Source organism: Herpailurus yagouaroundi, unplaced genomic scaffold (assembly GCF_014898765.1).
Source record: "Herpailurus yagouaroundi ecotype Mexico unplaced genomic scaffold, PumYag 159, whole genome shotgun sequence".
Classification (NCBI taxonomy): Eukaryota; Metazoa; Chordata; class Mammalia; order Carnivora; family Felidae; genus Herpailurus; species Herpailurus yagouaroundi.
The window spans coordinates 16,553,948-16,571,378 of record NW_024412400.1 but is presented as its reverse complement, the minus strand read 5'-3'; the positions used below and the strand labels follow the sequence as shown (position 1 = coordinate 16,571,378).

The following is a 17,431-nucleotide window of genomic DNA, read 5'->3' as shown; positions in this document are numbered from 1 at the left end:
AGGGGAAGGGCAGAGAGAGAGGGAGACAAAAAGTCCGAAGCAGGCTCCAGGTTCTGAGCTGTCAGCACAGAGCCTGACATGGGGCTTGAACTCACAAAAGTGAGTTCATGACCTGAGCTGAATTTGGATGCTTAACTGACTGAACCACCCAAGTGCCCCCAGGGTGTTCTATATACAGTATCATGTCATCTGCAAATAGTGATGGTTGTAAATTTTCCTTTCCAATTTGGATGGCGTTTATTTCTTTTTCTTGTCTGATGGCTGCAGCTAGGACTTCCAGTGCTATGTTGAATAAAAGTAGCGAGAACGGCCATCCGTGCATTTCTAGCAGGGGGCACCTAGGCAGGGCACGAGGAGCAATGGGCAGGTGCAGGCTGGGGAGTTCTGGGGTGTTTTGTTTTGTGCGGAGGTGCCTTCACTTGGTTTTTTACCTGTCTCTGTGGATTGATATACAGTTCTAGCTGATTAGTTATCAGTTTCAGATCATTTTAATTTCTTCACACTTTTATTTAGATTAGAAGAAGTTAGGTCTAATATCCTGTTCCTTTACCTTACATTTCAGAAATTGTATATACTTGCCAGAGATTCTTATTTAATCTTTGCTTTTGCTTCTTCCCTTCCTGCATGCCTATGCTAAGATTGATACTACCCCAGGAAAATGGATTCCTCAAGGATTACTGCTAAAGTTAATTTGTGCATTATCATTACTTAATCTGCAGCATAGTCTGTGTGCTCTTTGATTTACAACGCTCTGCATTCTATTGTTGCATCTGAAGTGATGCCTGCAAATGTTTTTATGATTTCGTTATATGAGAGATTGTAGACTAATTTTTAATTTACCTCTTAGTGTTCCCATAAGATTGTCATACTATAGAATGAAACTCAATTCTTTGTTTAATTCCAGCTGTCAGCTGGGAACCAGGCAAACAATACACTACTGGAAGAGAATTAGAACATCTGCCTAGAGTCCCTTAGTTAATGGTAAGTCACTAACACAAAGTTTTTTAATAAATTGAAATTACAAGTTGGACTGCAGACCATTTATATTTCTACCCTGTGTTGCATGTAAAATATGAACCAATACACAGGAATCTGTGTCTCCACATTAATTGGCCCGTATTTGTTACAAAGGGCCACCAAGCAACTTTTAATAGTACCATTTGTCCAAGGCTACTTTTCCTCTCTAAACAAAGGACGATCGTGCTTTCCAAACAAAACTCAGGACACACTGACTGAGAGAATTGTAGTTTTGAGAACAAGGAGAAAACATTATCAAAAGAATTCCAGCTCGTGTGGTCATGATAGCTCTTAAAATGATATGTTGTATCTTCCTACTTCTCATTCTGTTTCAGTGCATGCTGCTGCTGCTATTTGAGCTAAGTCGTTACCTGTTTCACTTCTAAGGCTAGATGTTTCCCAGATAATGATGATGTGAGTTCAAGAAAGTAGAAGCTAGGTCATTTAAGAAAAATGTAACTTTTTCTAAAAGCTAACACAGAGAAACTGCCATATATAAAAACAGAGATGAACTTTACATTAGAAAACCAATTTGGGGCGCCTGGGTGGCGTAGTCGGTTAAGCGTCCGACTTCAGCCAGGTCACGATCTCGCGGTCCGTGAGTTCAAGCCCCGCGTCGGGCTCTGGGCTGATGGCTCGGAGCCTGGAGCCTGTTTCCGATTCTGTGTCTCCCTCTCTCTGCCCCTCCCGCATTCATGCTCTGTCTCTCTCTGTCCCAAAAATAATAAATAAACGTTAAAAAAAAAAAAGAAAAAAGAAAACCAATTCTAATTTTAACACATTATGATTCCAACCTGTTTGATTCTAGACTCTGTACTCTAATTCTGATGTCAAGCAGCAAAATAGGGGAAGGAAGCAAACATAACTTGACCACTCTGAGCCTTAGTTTCTTTTTCTATAAAAGAAAAGTAACAGTACTTCATGGCCTTGCTGTATACAGGGATTGAATTAGATAATGTATGGTAAAGCAAGGGATACACAAAAGACAATCTATACATTTTTTTCCCTCCTTCTGTCTAGCCCCATCCTTCATGGGAGGTGATTGGTTTATGTAGATTTCAAAAACTTAGTTGTGATAGCAAAATTATAATTAAACAGATGGGATTTCCAGATGTACCCAAATGTCAATGAAGCCAATATTTAAGCAGAGCTCTCATGGACTGAATTATAATTCCATAAGCCTCGGATAACTGAGAATTGACTGTAAAGTGAGAATCACTGTATGTTTTGCATTATGTCCCTGCATTAACAGGGACTGAAAAACTGAAGGTTTAGAGGTAAGTGAAATAGCCTGGCACCTGTAATATTTAAGGTGGAAGATAACAACGTTAACAAACAGCACAGTGCTGGCATTAATTGTTTGAGAAAGGTCTGATTTATCTCTCTGGAAAATTCCCTGCTGTTAATGGCAATTATCACCAGAGTATGGATTCTCTAAGGTGTTCAGTAATTGCTCAATTATCTCTAATGCTCATGCTCCATCCTGGCCTTTTAATATAGACTGCTCCACATTTTCAATTGTTCCAGGCTGTACCCAAATCTCAGGTATTTGCAGCAACAGGCATTATAGAGACAGTGCAAGTCAAACTCCCCAGATGATCCCAAATTTCATTTTAACTTTCAGATTCTTCCTCCACCAAACTTTTCGTTAGTATATCAAAGGCAGTGGATGGGGGAAACGGTGCATTTCTGAGTCTACTAGAGGTGATAATTGTAAATGACATGGCCTCAATATTACAAGCTATAGATAGAGGTAATTTTCAAAATCATTCCTTTAACTCCAGGTACTGATTATCTACTGCTATATAATAAGCCACTCCAAAACATACAACTTAAAATAACAATTTATTATTATCTCTCACGGTTTTGTGTATCAGCCAGGCTCAGCTTGGGGTGTCTCATGCAGTTGAAGTCAAACAGAGGCTGAGGCTGAAGGTTCAGTTGAGCCGGAATGTCACATGGCTAGCAGTTGATGCTGACTGCTGAGAGCTCAGCTGGGCCTCCCATGTACTTACCCATGAACTTTCCAAGTTCTCAGAGGAGTAGCCCCAGAGCGACCTTCTAAGAGGCTCAGATGGGGGCTGCAAGGCTTCTTTTTTTAAATGTTTATTTACTTATTTTGAGAGAGAGAGAGAGAGAGAGAGAGAGAGAGAGAGAGAGAGAGAGAGAAAACCAGCAGGGGAGGGGCAGAGAGAGAGAGAGAAAAACTCCCGACGTGGGGCTTGAACTCATGAAACTGTGAGATCATGACCTGAACTGAAACCAAGAGTCAGACCCTCAACTGACTGAGCCACCCAGGTGCCCCTGCAAGGCTTCTTCTAATCTTGTCTTAGAAGTCCCAGGGTGTCACTTCTGCCACATTCTATGGGCTGAGTAGGTCACAAAGGCCACCCTCAGGTAGAGTGACGAGACTTCACTTCTTGATGGGGAAATGGCAGGATCACATTGCAGAAGAGCACATTTGATGGGAGATACTGTGGTAGCCGTCTTTGGAAAATACAATCTGCTACACTCAGTTCATCTATTCCTGTTCATCTGCCAACACAGCTCACCTGTATCAGGGATGCTTCTGGGCTCCAGCTTGTTTAGTTACTTTCTTCATTTACTTGTGAACACAGAACAAGTCACAATTACTAAAATGCATGGAGGAAGTCAGAGGGTATTAGTGTCACAAATAAATCATGTTTATTTCACAGACCAGATTTTGCATTCCTGTTCTTGGTGTCAGTGTCTTTTTTTTTTTTTTTTGATTAATTTTTTTAATGTTTTTTTTTGAGGAGAGGGAGAAATAGAACATGAGCGGTAGAGGGGCAAAGAGTGAGGGAGACACAGAATCCAAAGCAGGCTCCAGGCTCTGAGCTGTCAGCACAGAGCCTGATGCAGGGCTTGAACTCATGAACCGCAAGAACATAATCTGAGCTGAAGTCAGCTGCTTCACCGACTGAGCCACCCAGGTTCCCCCTTGGTGCCAGTGTCTTGATCAATATGACATTCACAATTCTGTATTTATATCTACTTTGACCATTAAAATCCTTTAGTCTTCCTCACTTCTGCTTTGACCTTTTTGTGTTAAAAATGCTTGACTTACTCCTGATCCCTGATATCCAAGACACCTCTGTTTTCAATGTTTGGCTTTTAGACCTTTGGATTATGCCTGACAACTGCTAGCTTATGTTCTAAAGCTTCTGCCTTTACCTCTTGGCTTACAGATAATTGTCTCTGATGTAGTGGAAACCTTCACATAAGCCCCGCTTCTGCCCAGTCCTCTTCAGGCTTTAATTTTATTACCCTGATCCTGTTCGTGTCCACCTCCATCAAGTTGGAGGTATATTTATGCCTATAATCTGAATTTTTCAGTGAAAAACAAAGACTCCTTGCCACACAACTTTTGGTGTCAGTGCCTTAAGGCTTCCTAATGTCTTCAATCTTTGACACCTCCTATATTCTTAGGCTGTTAGTCTCTCCAGAGTTTGATGTTTCTGTATTTGAATGACTCAGGAGATCTATTTTCTCTATTCTCAGTATTTAGTGTGTTTCAGCAACGATTCAACAAAAGCTTCTGTTACTCATTTAACATATTGATGGAGATACTTTTAGGAATGGAGGTAGGGGAAATCCCAAGGGTTTGTGTAAGTGTTTTAACAGACTGAAAATAACGGATGCAAATGCAACATAATTGGATAAATGCTCAGAATCTATAACCTGTACTGACTCTTCATGGGTTTCGAACCTTGGATGGGATGAGAGTTAAAGTCTGTTGGTAATTACAAACTAGGTTTTTTCCCCCCAGGAGTTTTCATTTTGGTAGTTTCGTATTAAATTTCTTTATACTTGCATCATCTAAAGTCTCTATTTTGTATACATAGAAATTATTGTATAGAATGTCTTTTCTAATTTGGGAAAACTGGAAATGTTTTACCTTATTAGATAATAGTTTTATTGACCTTCTTTTAATTTTACATTAAATTTTAAAGGTTTTTTTTTTTTTTTTTTTAATTTATCATCTGCCACGTCTTAGTCCATAGTAGGAGTCTGTGAAAATGTTGGTGAGGGGCATCGTTAAGACAAATAGTCCTTGCCCTCAGTGATTTTTGGTGCAATATAAAGGGTAATATGCTTATCCAAATAGTCAGGATACAAGCACTGTATTGATGTTTGTTATTGAGAAATACAATTTTTGTTAGGTACTTTGAGAAATAGGCTGTAATTTGCTGGGGACGACGGAGACTAAAAAGCGCATTCCAAGTGGAAAGAATGGCTTGAATAAAGGTAGAGAGGCAGGTCCATACAGGTCCTTTTAGAAGAATGATAACTAGATGGGTTTTGATAGGATAAAAGATAAATTTAGGGAAATAATGGGCTATATTAGATTTGAACCATTTGGAAATGGCTTTGAATGTGTTAATTGAGGGCATCTGTATTATTCTGTAGGCAGTGATGGCTACTGACCACTTGTCCAATTAACTCAAATTGGGAAACTTCTCTTGTCCACTTGTCCACAGTTAGGCCACTTGTCCAATTAACTCAAATTGGGAAAGGTATTCACAGTGCATTTGCGGTGGGGAGCTTCAGGAGTTCCAAAGAGTAGTGGCAGAATTGGCTTGCTGAAATCTTGCAGTGTTATAGCATGTATGGTTTGGCCTTGATGGCAGTGAAGGATGCTGGGAGATTGAGCTAGTAGGAAAGGGTAGGAATCGAGAAAACTTAGGTCTAGGTGAACTAATGTGGAAATAGAGCTGGCCTTGAGAGAAAGGTCCACAGCCTGAATATCAGAGAACAAAGGGAAGTGTCAATGAATGTCTTGATCCTAGAAAGCCTTACTTCTAGAAAACTTCAAACAGCATGAAAACAGAGTCAATTGGGAGGTACCACCTTATTCTTGGTAGGTTTATCCAATTTGAAATAGGACCCCAAGCAGAGGCTGTAGATATAGAATCAGTCTTCAACTAGTGGTGGAAGGTTCTAGTAAGGATCAGTTCATTTGAAGAGTTCTAACTAAAAGGTAGAGTTCAGGCACATGCCACATGGTGGTTAAGTGTTGGGATTTTGCAGTCAGGTGACCTAGGTTCAAATATTAATTGAGCCATTTTTTTAGCTGTTGAATCTTGGGCATATTCCTTCACCTTTCTGAATTTTGTTTCTCTTTTCTGTTAATGGAGAAAGTGTCCATGTCATAGATTTATCGTGAGGATTAGATGATATAATTTCACACAGTGCCTGGTACATTCCAAGCATTCAGTAAATGTTTAGCGTGCTGGCTTGTCTGCTGTCAAATCAGCATCAGTACTACCCCCTTGAAAGTTCTCTGCATGCTGTAGGAGAAGCTGGAGATTTCACTTCCCATACTCTCCTTCTGTCTTTAAATCTTGGTTATGGTGTTTCCAAGAGAAACACTTGGGTGAGATTTGAAAGGTAAGAGAAGAAAGCCCCAGTCTTTGGAGGCTGTGCAGCTGGAAACACGGACAGAGAAATTCCTAGAGCTTTCCAGCGAGCCCTGAAGAACCACGCACATTAGTGCTGCAGGCCGAGGTGACTGGTGGTAGCTTTGCCAGCCCTCTCCCACCTGTCTCTTCTAGCAGGTGTGTTAACTTCTAAATCCCTGTATTAAAATACTTCTACCAGGAATACACAGAGTAGCTTCTGTTTTTCCTACTCAACCTTGGTATAAGTAGCTATTGTTGTTATTAATCCTGCAAGGTAGGGCTTGTGCTCCAGGAAGGGAAAGTGGAGGGCAAATTAGGAAACCGGGGTGGAAGCTTATTCGCAGGTCAGATGCTGGAGCAATGGGCCTAATGTTGGTGGACAAGGAGCTCCTCAATGCTCCTTTCAGCCCAGGCACCAAATGAACTAGAACCATAGCCTGGGTACTGGCTGACGGACTGTAGCATGGGAAGGACTGTAGTATGGTTGTCCACTGACAACCTCTTGTCAGCCTCTTGCCTTGTCCAGAGGCAAGAGAAGGAAGTTTACTTAAGACAATGGGAAGCATTTGAAACAGAGGACCAGGCTGCGGCAAAAAAAGCAAGGATAGGAATGTGGGGGAAAGGTGTCAAATCCTGGAGGAGCCTCCAGGTAAGTGTCAACATTGGGGTCAAGAATCAGAAACATCACAAATGGAATAGGAAAACAGGTAGCTTTGTGCTAGGAAGGTGGGGCTGGAAAATAGCTAACAGTGCCAGCATGCATGTGATGTTTCTTCTCATGGGGTGGGGGGGGCTGTGATGTGTATATGGAACACCTGAAGTCTAGGGACCAAGTGTGGAGTGGATTGGAAAGCCACATTGTTTAGGGCAGTAAGATGAAACTTACAGCCTGCTGGATGATGTTTCTTAGACTAATCATATACTGGAAACCTTGATGAGAACTGACTCAGGGCTGGGCAGGGCTTGCAGGGCCCCTGTACCGGGGTGGGATGAGTTAAGGCAACGACCAGCACGCAGCAGATCCAGGCCTCAGGCTTTGTGATGGCCAGTTAGGGGATCCTTCTGTGGCTCCACAGATGTTGGAACACATGTATTGAAGGAATATAAAATAAAACTTGAAATTATGTAGGTTACTTGTCACTTTTTATAGACGGCACTACAAAATTTATTGATTGCGTTTCTAAGAAAATAGCATCTCATTTTGTGCTTCTCCTCAGCATTTTCTAGTGTAATGCTCAGAGAATCATCCATAGACATTTTTCACTGAACACAGACTCTGAATTTATTATAAAATGTCATTCATTTTTATTTTAAAGATGACACTTGCCCAGAAGGTCTAACAATTTTTACTGCTACTCTTTGTGAATCTGAGAGTTCTGTTTTCTTTCAACTAACTGACTTTTAGTCAATTAGCTTTCTTGTGGAGTTTTCCAATAAACATTATTGGAAAAATATTTTTATGAGAAAATATTCAAATACATTTACAAGTACATAAAAAAAAGAGGCTTGTATGAGCGACTCAGCGTCAATATCTTCCACATTTACTTCCGTTCTTTTCTTTGAAGAAATAGGTGTTGTGCCTGTCCTTAATGCCAGTGCTCTCTCCCTACTCCCCAGAGATATACACTATGCTTAAGATGGTCATTAGCTTTTATGCAGCTTTCATTAAAGAAAAAAAAATATATATATATATGTTTGTACAAAATACTATTTTGTTTTGAAACAAATTAGATCAAACTGTTCTACAACCAGAGTTTTTCCTCTCAACTGTGTTTATTTGTCCCACTCCGTGGTATTCCATATTACTGAACAATGACTTGTTCATTTTCCTTTTATTGATATTTGATGGTCTCTGTCTTATATTTTTTAAATACTATTATGAGCCATATTGCAATGAAAGACCATGTACGTGTATATGGAACAGCTAAACTTCAGGGACCAAACGTGGGGTGGGTTGGGAAGTACATGCACACACACCTATCTTTTGTCTCTTCTTGTGCATATATGTATGAGAGTTTCAGTGCATATATATAGGGAATTGCTCAATAAGAGAAATCACATCTGCAGTTTTATTAGATGTCGCCAGATTACTTTTCAAGTCGTTACACCATTTTCTCTTCTACCAGCAGTGTGTGTATGAGAATTCCTGTTTTTCTTCTTACTCTCTAACACCTGGTATTTTCAGACTTGTTACTTTCTGCTGGTTTGATGGGTGTGAAATAGTCTCCTCTTGATGTTTTAATTTGAATTGCCTTCACTAGTAGTGAGGCTGAGTGTCCTTTCAAATATATGGTTCTGTTCATTTTCTTTGGTGCCGGGTAGTTTGTCTCTTATTGATTTAGAACACTTCCTTTGATATTCTGGATATTGATCTTTTATTGGTTATATATTATCTTCTCCCGCTATAGGTCTCATGTTTTAACTTTTTAAAGTGATGCTGTTTGGGACACAGACACTTTGGATTTTTGATCAATTTTACCCCTAATGATTTGTACTGTGTCCAACATCATAAAAGTATTTTCTTGTATTTACTTCTCAAAGTTTTGACTTTGAGATAACTAGTCGTTTCCATGGTTATTAACCTAGAGCATTTATTAATTAGCCCTTCCTGGTTTATAGGGATATCTCTGTCATATACCAAGTTTCAGTATGAAGATATGTCAGTTTCCGAGCTTCCTTTTCTGCCTCATTGGTACTTTTTCTCCATTCCTGCCTGAGTCTCACACCATTTTAATTACTAAGGCTTAATAGTAAGTCTTTATATTAACTTATCATTTTGTAGAAGAGAAGTTACCTTTTCCTTGAAGATGGGGTAATGTGCCTATAAAATTGTGAGGGACTTGAGTCCTCTTTTGGTAAAGATTTTAAAAAATTAAATCCGTTTCTTCAATGGCTGTTTATTCAGGAATTCTTTTCCTTATTTTTCTTGAGCCAATTTTGATATTTTTATGCTGTTCTAGGAAATTATCCATTTTATCTAACTTAAATTTATTGGTATAACCTTGTTTATATTCTTATTCATTCTGGAAGATCCAAGCAGTTATCTTTGAGAGTATTACTTCTTCACCGTATCCTTTATTCTATTCTTCTGGCACTACTATCAGGTATTTCTTTGAGTCTCTCTCTGTGTCTATGTTTCTCTCACTCTTTTTCTCTATCCACACAGATATAGGTATCTTTAAAACCCCACTGTGGATGCCCGGGTGGCTTAGTTGGTTGAGCATCCAACTCTTGATCTCAGCTCAGGTCTTGATCTCGGGGTCATGAGTTAAAGCCCTGCGCTGGGCTCAGCACTGGGCACGAAACCTACTTAAAAACAAACAAGCAGGGGCGCCTGGGTGGCTCAGTAGGTTGAGCGTCCTACTTCGGCTCAGGTCACCATCTTGCGGTCCGTGAGTTCGAGCCCCGCGTCGGGCTCTGGGCTGTTGGCTCGGAGCCTGGAGCCTGCTTCCGATTCTGTGTCTCCCTCTCTCTCTGCCCCTCCCCTGTTCATGCTCTGTCTCTCTCTGTCTCGCAAATAAATAAACGTTAAAAAAAAATTAAAACAAACAAACAAGCCAAACAACCTTCGTTTCTCAGTGCTCCATTCTGAGTGAATTCTTTAGACTACCTTCCAATTTGCTAATTCGTTTTTCCCTTTGGGTCCACCTAGGGCTTTATCTAGTCTATTCACTGTGATTTAATTTTAGTGTTTTTAAGTTTACTTTTACTAATTTCTGTTTACCATCATCTGTTCTTATTTTCTTACAGACTGCTTTGGATTTAGGATTTCTTGCTTATTTTTATGAATGTCATTACTTTGTCTCTTTGGGCATACCGCACAGTTTGTTTGTCATAAATCCATATTCTGATTTATGGACTTTCTGTCTTTGCTATAGTTTTATTTATGTATTTTGGTCTTAAGGTTTTGCAGGCTCATCATGTATTGAAGGCTGTCTCTTGCTCTGTACTCCATTCTTCCTGTTTAGCAGTTTTGTGCTTACACTTACTTTCCCACCTGACTATCCCCGGGCCTCTGACTCAGAACCATGTCTCATATTGGTGGTTCCCAACACTTGTCCCTCAGTGATGGTAGGGCTAGTGGAGAATCTGTCACCAAGTTATGGGTAGTTTGGCCTCAGCATCTTGCTGCAAGATGGTAGGTATATTCATCTGCCTCTTTAGGCATGAGGCTCATATAAGTAGCAACCACAGGCAGTGGTTAGCAGAAATCTCTTCTCCCTCTTTTCAAGACTGTAGGGATCCAACACCAACCTGTTTCCCAACGGGAGCCAAATTCCGAGGCTCTTCTGTCTGCTTATGTATGTGGAGAATCTGGTGTCCTCCTCATTACTGAATGTTTCTGTGCCATTTGCTCTTGGAGTTACTTATTTCAGTTTTGCATTATTCACATTTGAAAATATTCTTTTAAAATATTTTACTTATCATTGTTATATGTTTGAAACACACAAAATCCTCAAAACATAAACATAAGGAGACAAGGAGAACAAACTAATGTTAAAAACTAAAATCCAGGGCACCTGGGTGGCTCACTTGGTTAAGCGTCTGACTTTGGCTCAGGTCACGATTTTATAGTTTGTGAGTTCAAGCCCTGTGCTGACAGCTCAGAGCCTGGAGCCTGCTTTGGATTCTGTGTCTCCCTCTCTCTTTGCCCCTCCCCTGCTAGCACTCTGTCTCTCTCTTTCTCAAAAATAAATAAACCTTAAAAGAAAAAACTTAAACCGCAAAAAACCTAAATCCTTCTAAAAATAGTTTAAGGCTAACTCACACTTATTAAAAAAATTTTTTTTACGTGTATTCATTTTTGAAAGACAGAGAGAAACAGAGAACAAGCAGGGGTGGGGTGGAGGACACAGAATCTGAAGCAGGCTCCAGGCTCTGAGCTGTCAGCACAGAGCCCAACGCAGGGCTCAAACTCAGGAACCGTGAGATCATGACCTGAGCCGAAGTCAGACGCTCAAGCTTAACCGATTGAGCCGCCCAGGCACCCCTAACTCACACTTATTTTAATAGCAGACTTTCAGCCTTTCTTTCTTGTTTGTCTTTCTATGATGATTAAGGGGTTGACTAGTCTTATAGTTACTTACTCATTTTTATCTTTGTGTTTGAACTTCATTTGCCCACATAGTGTAATATTGTTCAATGGTTCAAGTAATTTAGGCTCAAGAATTATTTAAGCATTGTAGTTCTAGTGTAGAGGGAATTTTTTGCTGGTTTAATCAAGAAAAAAAATTGTGAGGTTTCTTTTATAAATTTAAGGTAGTTCTCAGCTCACTCTTACAGCCACTATTATTTGCATTGTTTTTGTCTTAGATTGTATAATGGGAAATTTCAGCTTCCAGCCCAAAAAACAACGTATTAATAAGGATTAAATGAGGAAATTTATGTTAAAACACTTTGTAAATTTTAAAGCCCTATGCAAGTGTGAGTTAATTGTTATCAGTTTTATGCAAATTATTCTCTTTTTCGATTTATGCATGAAGGCTGTTTTAATAGATTTTGTTCTGTAGAACAAAAGTTCTGTTTCTAAGTCATAGAAGAGTGTATGAATTATCCCGGTTTGCATTTTAATACTATCATTAAAGCTTAATTGACAATTGCTAATGTCTTCCTAAGCAGTGAGTCAGTCGATCATAAGCTCAAGACCGTGGGTACTCATAGTCCCCAAATTAATTGTCTTTAGATTGAAGAACTGGATATTTCAGCAATTTTTGCAATAATAGAATTAAAACATGCTAGAACTGTGAGGACCTTGGAGATTGAGCATTGATAAACTAAAGTAGTTTTGTTTTGATCACGCCAATCGCCAGTGGTTATTCCCATTAAAATCTAAGTTGCAAAAATATAGCCAAAGAAATTGTGACCTTGTTCTTAGCACTGTGGCCTTTTTAGATCCAACACGGCTCGGTAGCACTTTCCAGAACCTTATTAGAACCGTGCTTCACTTCAAGTCAGGACAGGGCACCACCTCGAGTATTGAGCCAGTCATATAATGAGCTTCTTCTGGTACTTTGTCAGCTAAAACTTTTTGGAAGGGGTCTGTGATAGACCAATTTAATGAAAACATCTGCTTTTTAGAGCTTCCATTTGCAGCAAAATTGTGGTGTATCATTAAGATTTACCTTCTTTCTATTGGACTTCAAGATGGGTGTGATTTCTACAACATGCTGTTGTGGTTTTGAACTGTTGCCTGATCTCAGCCATACAGAGAGGTTTGTGCTGAGATTTGAAGCAGGCCTCACATTTCCATGTGTTCTCTTAGGGTCACATTTGTAGGCTTTCTTTGAATGATTATACAGTGTCCTTTCCTATTTCGTGGGCTTTTGAAATTTTGTATGTCTTTCAACAACAAAAGGGAAAATTCAGTCTTCCATAACTTGTCTTGTTATTTAAATCATTCTCACATACTTGAATGCCTGTGGCAAAATAAGGTAATGACTGTGATGGCAGCTTTATATACTTCTTCAGAACGCAGCAAGTCTGTTTAATTGTATGTGCCTAATACCTCTCAGTTATTAGCACTACTGGGAAATAGGTGGGAAGCAGTGGTCTAGAGAATCCAAGCATCAATTATTATTATTTTTTTTTTTTGTGGTAAAATACACATAACACAGAATTTGCCATTTTACTTATTCTTATGTATTCAATTCAGTAGCATTAAATACATTCATAATGTTGTGTAAATATCACCATTATCCGTTTCCAGAACTTTTTTATTTTTTTAAATGTTTATTTGTTTTGAGAGAGAGAGGAAGCAAATGTGAGTGGGGGAGGGGCAGAGAGACAGAAGGAGAGAAAATCCCAAGTGGGCTCCTTGCTGTCATCACAAAGCCCATCCTAGGCTCAAACTCACAAACTCTGAGATCATGACCTGAGCCAAAATCAAGAGTCTGATGCGTAACCTACTGAGCCACCCAGGCACCCCTAGAACTTCTTTATTATCCCCAACAGAAACTGCTCATTAATCAATAACCCCCTTTCCCCTGTGTTCCCAGCCCCTGGTAACTGCTCTTCTACTTTATGTCTTGATGAATTCGACTGTTGTAGGTAGCATATTTCTATGGACTGAATGTGTTCTCCCAAAATTCATATGTTGAAGCCCTAATCCCTGATGTGATGGTATTTGGAAGTGGGGTCATTGGGAAGTAGTTAGGCTATGAGGGTGGAAACTTCATGAATGGGATAGTGTCCTCATAAGAAGAGACATGAGAGGTTGTCTTTCTCTCCATATGTGAGAACATAGCAAGTAGCAAGAACACAGAAGTCCGTAAATCAGGAAGAGAGCCCTCACCAGAACCTAGCCTTATTGGCACCCTGATCTCAGACTACTTGAACTTCCAGAACTATGAGAAATACATTTCTGTTGTTCAAGCTACCCAATCTATGGCATTTTATTAAAGCAGACTGAGCTGACTGAGACACACATTAAAATGGAATCACACAATATTTATCCTCTTGTGTCTGGTTTATTCCACTTAGCATAATGTTTTCAAGGTTCATCCATGTTGTATCATGTGCCAGACTTGTATTCCTTTTTGAACTGAACAATATTCTGTTGTATACCATATGTTATCCATTTGTCTGTTGATGTAAACTTGGGTTGGGTCTAACTTTTGGCTATTGTGAATAATGCTACACTGAACATTGTACATATCTGTTTGAGTCTCTGCTTTCAGTTTGGATATATACCTGGTATTGGCATTGCTGGATTATATGGTAATTCCATGTTTAACTCTTTGAGGAACTTCCAAACTGTTTTCCACAGTGGTTGCACTGTTTTATTCCACACTAGCAACGTACAAAGGTGCTATTTCTTCACATCCTTGCCAACATCAGTTATTTTCCTAATGGATATTAAGTGGTGTCTCATTGTGTTTTTAATTCATTTTTCTAATGGCTAGTGATACGGAGAATAAATTATTATTTTGATTTGGACTGTATGTTGGGGTCCCTTTATCTGTAGAATTATCTTGTTAACCAAATGATACATGTAGAAATAATGTTGTATTATAAAGGTTTAATTTCTTAATGAAAATGTAAAAAAAATTTGTATTTTGGTTCTGAGAGAAGGCTTCATTTTCAGATATATTTCTGTCTTATTGATCATAGTTTTGAGATAGTCAACTTAGATATCATCACTGCTTGATACAACTGACACATCCACAAATAATTGCATATTCCTTTTTCTTCTAGAATCATATCTTTTTTTTCAGTTTATTTATTTATTTTGAGAGAGACAGAGACAGTGTGAGTAGGGGAGGGGCAGAGAGAGAGGATCCCAACCAGGCTCTATGCTGTTAGCACAGTCTGACGTGGGGCGTGAACTCACAAAACTGTGAGATCATACCTGAGCCGAAACCAAGAGTTGGACGCTTAACTGACAGAGCCACTCAGGTGCCCCTAGAATCATATCTTAAATATGGTAGAGAAAATTGCCATTAGAAGAATTCTCGATGTAGACATAAAGTCACCTACTAATTTATTTGTTGTAGTTCTGAAATGTGTACATTAATTTTGCTCTAAACGTCTATGATAAAATTTCCATCTCAGATACAATAGCAATGGAAAAAACAACAAAAGTCTTTGAAAATGGAATCATTATTCCAGTTACTAATGAAGGCTTCAAAAAAGTATAAGACTTGGTCTTTGATCTCATGGAGTTTAAAATTTTAGTTTGTAGTAGATTCTGTGATCGGAGACTGTGAAAGAACTTCAGATGATGATAGCAGTGACAAGGAGATTGGAAGCTGTGTCTTTAGTCTACGGGACATATTGATCCTCTTTAGGGTCTTTCTGGTATCTGAGGAATGTGCCTTGCATAGGTAATTGGTAAGTATCTGAGACTAAGATTGTTTAAATCTCAAGCAGACAGACACTGTTAGGTCTGCGGGCAGAATAGAGTCTCCTAATAAATATCCTTGGCCTACACAGTCTTTAAGAGAAAATTTGAGCCACCTCCAGTCAACAGTGCTGCACGACACACTTAAAAGTTCGTTAAGAGGGTAGATCTCCTGTTAAGTGTTATTCCCACAAAACAAAAAACCAAAGGACACAAGAAAGCTTTTGGAAGTGTTGAATATATCATTACCTTGTTGTGGTGTTGGTTTTGCCTGTGTATGTATGTGTCCAAACTCATCAAATTGTACAGTAAATATGTGAAATATTTTGTATGTCAATCATAGCTCAACACATCTGACTTTTACAAAAAGAAAATTTGAGCCAACGTGTAAAAGCCAAGATATTTTGTATGGAAGCATATGAAATATGCTTTTTGTTTCTTTGTTTGTTTGTTTCTCTTGAAAAACCAGAAGATGTAGCACTAGAACCTTTATTTCTGTACTCTTTATTTTCTTATATTGGTTTCTTTATATTCTTTATATCAGATATATCTAATAAGATACCATGTCTGGATATTTTACATTTACATTTGAATTAATGAGCATTAATTGTAACTAAAAATTCACCTTCTCATTCACACTAGCACACATCAAGTACTCAATAGCCACCTGTGGCTGTTTGGCTATCATACTGGACAGTGCAGATATAGAATGTTTCCATCACTGTAGAAAGATCTCTTACACAGCACTGCTTTCGACGGTATATGCATTCTCTAGTGTGCCTCAGTTTTCACCAATCCCCAGTTTCTTATATTGATCTAATTCTCTCATTTATATTACCTGCTATCCCTCACATTTGAGTGTCTTACCCCTGATCTAAAAGAATTAGCCATGTAGGTTGCTATAAACAGACAGACTTAAGTTATTCTGACTGACAAGGCAGCAGAAACTCCTTGAGAGTTGTTGAAGGAACTACTATTGATGCTGTCTGTCTCAGTTGTCATGACTTTCAGTACCAGAGACCTTTAATTAGTTTCATCTTGCTGTTGTAACAAACTACCATAAATTGGGTGGGGTAAAACAGCAAACATTTATTACCTTAAAGTTCTGGAGATCAGAAGTCTGAAATGCATCTCAAAAGCTAAAATCAGGGTGATGGCGGGGGCACATTCATTCTGGAGGCTATAGGGTAGAATCCATTTCCTTGCCTTTTTCAGGTTCTAGAGGCTACCCATGTTCATTGCTTGTGGCTCCTTTCCATTTTCAAAGCCAGCAATGGTCAGTTGAGTTTTTCTTAATTGTAATTACATTAGGCCCACCCATGTAATCCAGGATAATCTTCCAGTCTCAAAATCCTTAACTTAATCAAATCTTCAAAGTTTCTTCTCTAGGTAAGACAACATATTCCCAGGTTCTAAAGACTATGGCATGGGCATTTTAGAGGCTTATTATTTGCCTATCCCAAATTTCTTTGCTTTAATTGCTCTACCACAGTCTCTGCTTTTCCTAAGCACTAACTAAGACTACAAGATGAGTCTGTTTAATGACTTGAACAAGATTTTATTTTATTTATTTATTTTTTAAAATTTTTTAACGTTTATTTATTATTGAGAGACAGAGACAGAGCATGAGCAGGGGAGGGGCAGAGAGAGGAGGAGACCCAGAATCCCAAGCAGGCTCCAGGCTCCCAGCTGTCAGCACAGAGCCCGACGTGGGGCTTGAACTCACAAACTGTGAGATCATGACCTGAGCTGAAGTCGGATGCTTAACCGACTGAACCACCCAGGCGCCCCCAAGATTTTAAAAGAAAGGCAAAGAAGTACAACCTGTACCATGGTCCTAATGCTATCTCATTAAAAATATATTTTCGTTGTTTTTGTTGGAACTAGATGGATGGCATGTACACTATGACTATTTTAGAAAGATGAATTATTTTGCAGAGACAGTATTATTTAGCATGGAGATGCTATGGTATTTGGGGTTTATTTCCCTTCTTAGAGAAGAGCCAAGCAAAACACCGTTGCTGTAAAATGTTGGGCTAGGACCATTGCAACACACAAACTATGGAGACAGAGGCACTGGGGTAGGCAAATGGAGTCAGAAGATGATGTTCAAACATAGGTTGTCAAACCATGTGACTGTGTGTGCCTGGCA

The 17,431-nt window shown here is 39.1% G+C and overlaps 1 long non-coding RNA gene across 3 annotated transcripts in view; it reads left to right on the top strand.

Annotated features, from left to right (window-relative positions):
• The first annotated feature begins 899 nt into the window (after positions 1-899).
• Positions 900-17,431, top strand: part of LOC121033577 (uncharacterized) — a 262,598-nt gene continuing 246,066 nt past the window's right edge. For 2 of the 3 annotated variants that reach the window (XR_005792005.1, XR_005792003.1), the window contains exon 1: positions 900-981. This is a non-coding gene — a long non-coding RNA (uncharacterized LOC121033577). The remainder of the gene's footprint in view (positions 982-17,431) is intronic. The other variant, XR_005792004.1, reaches the window with a different exon arrangement.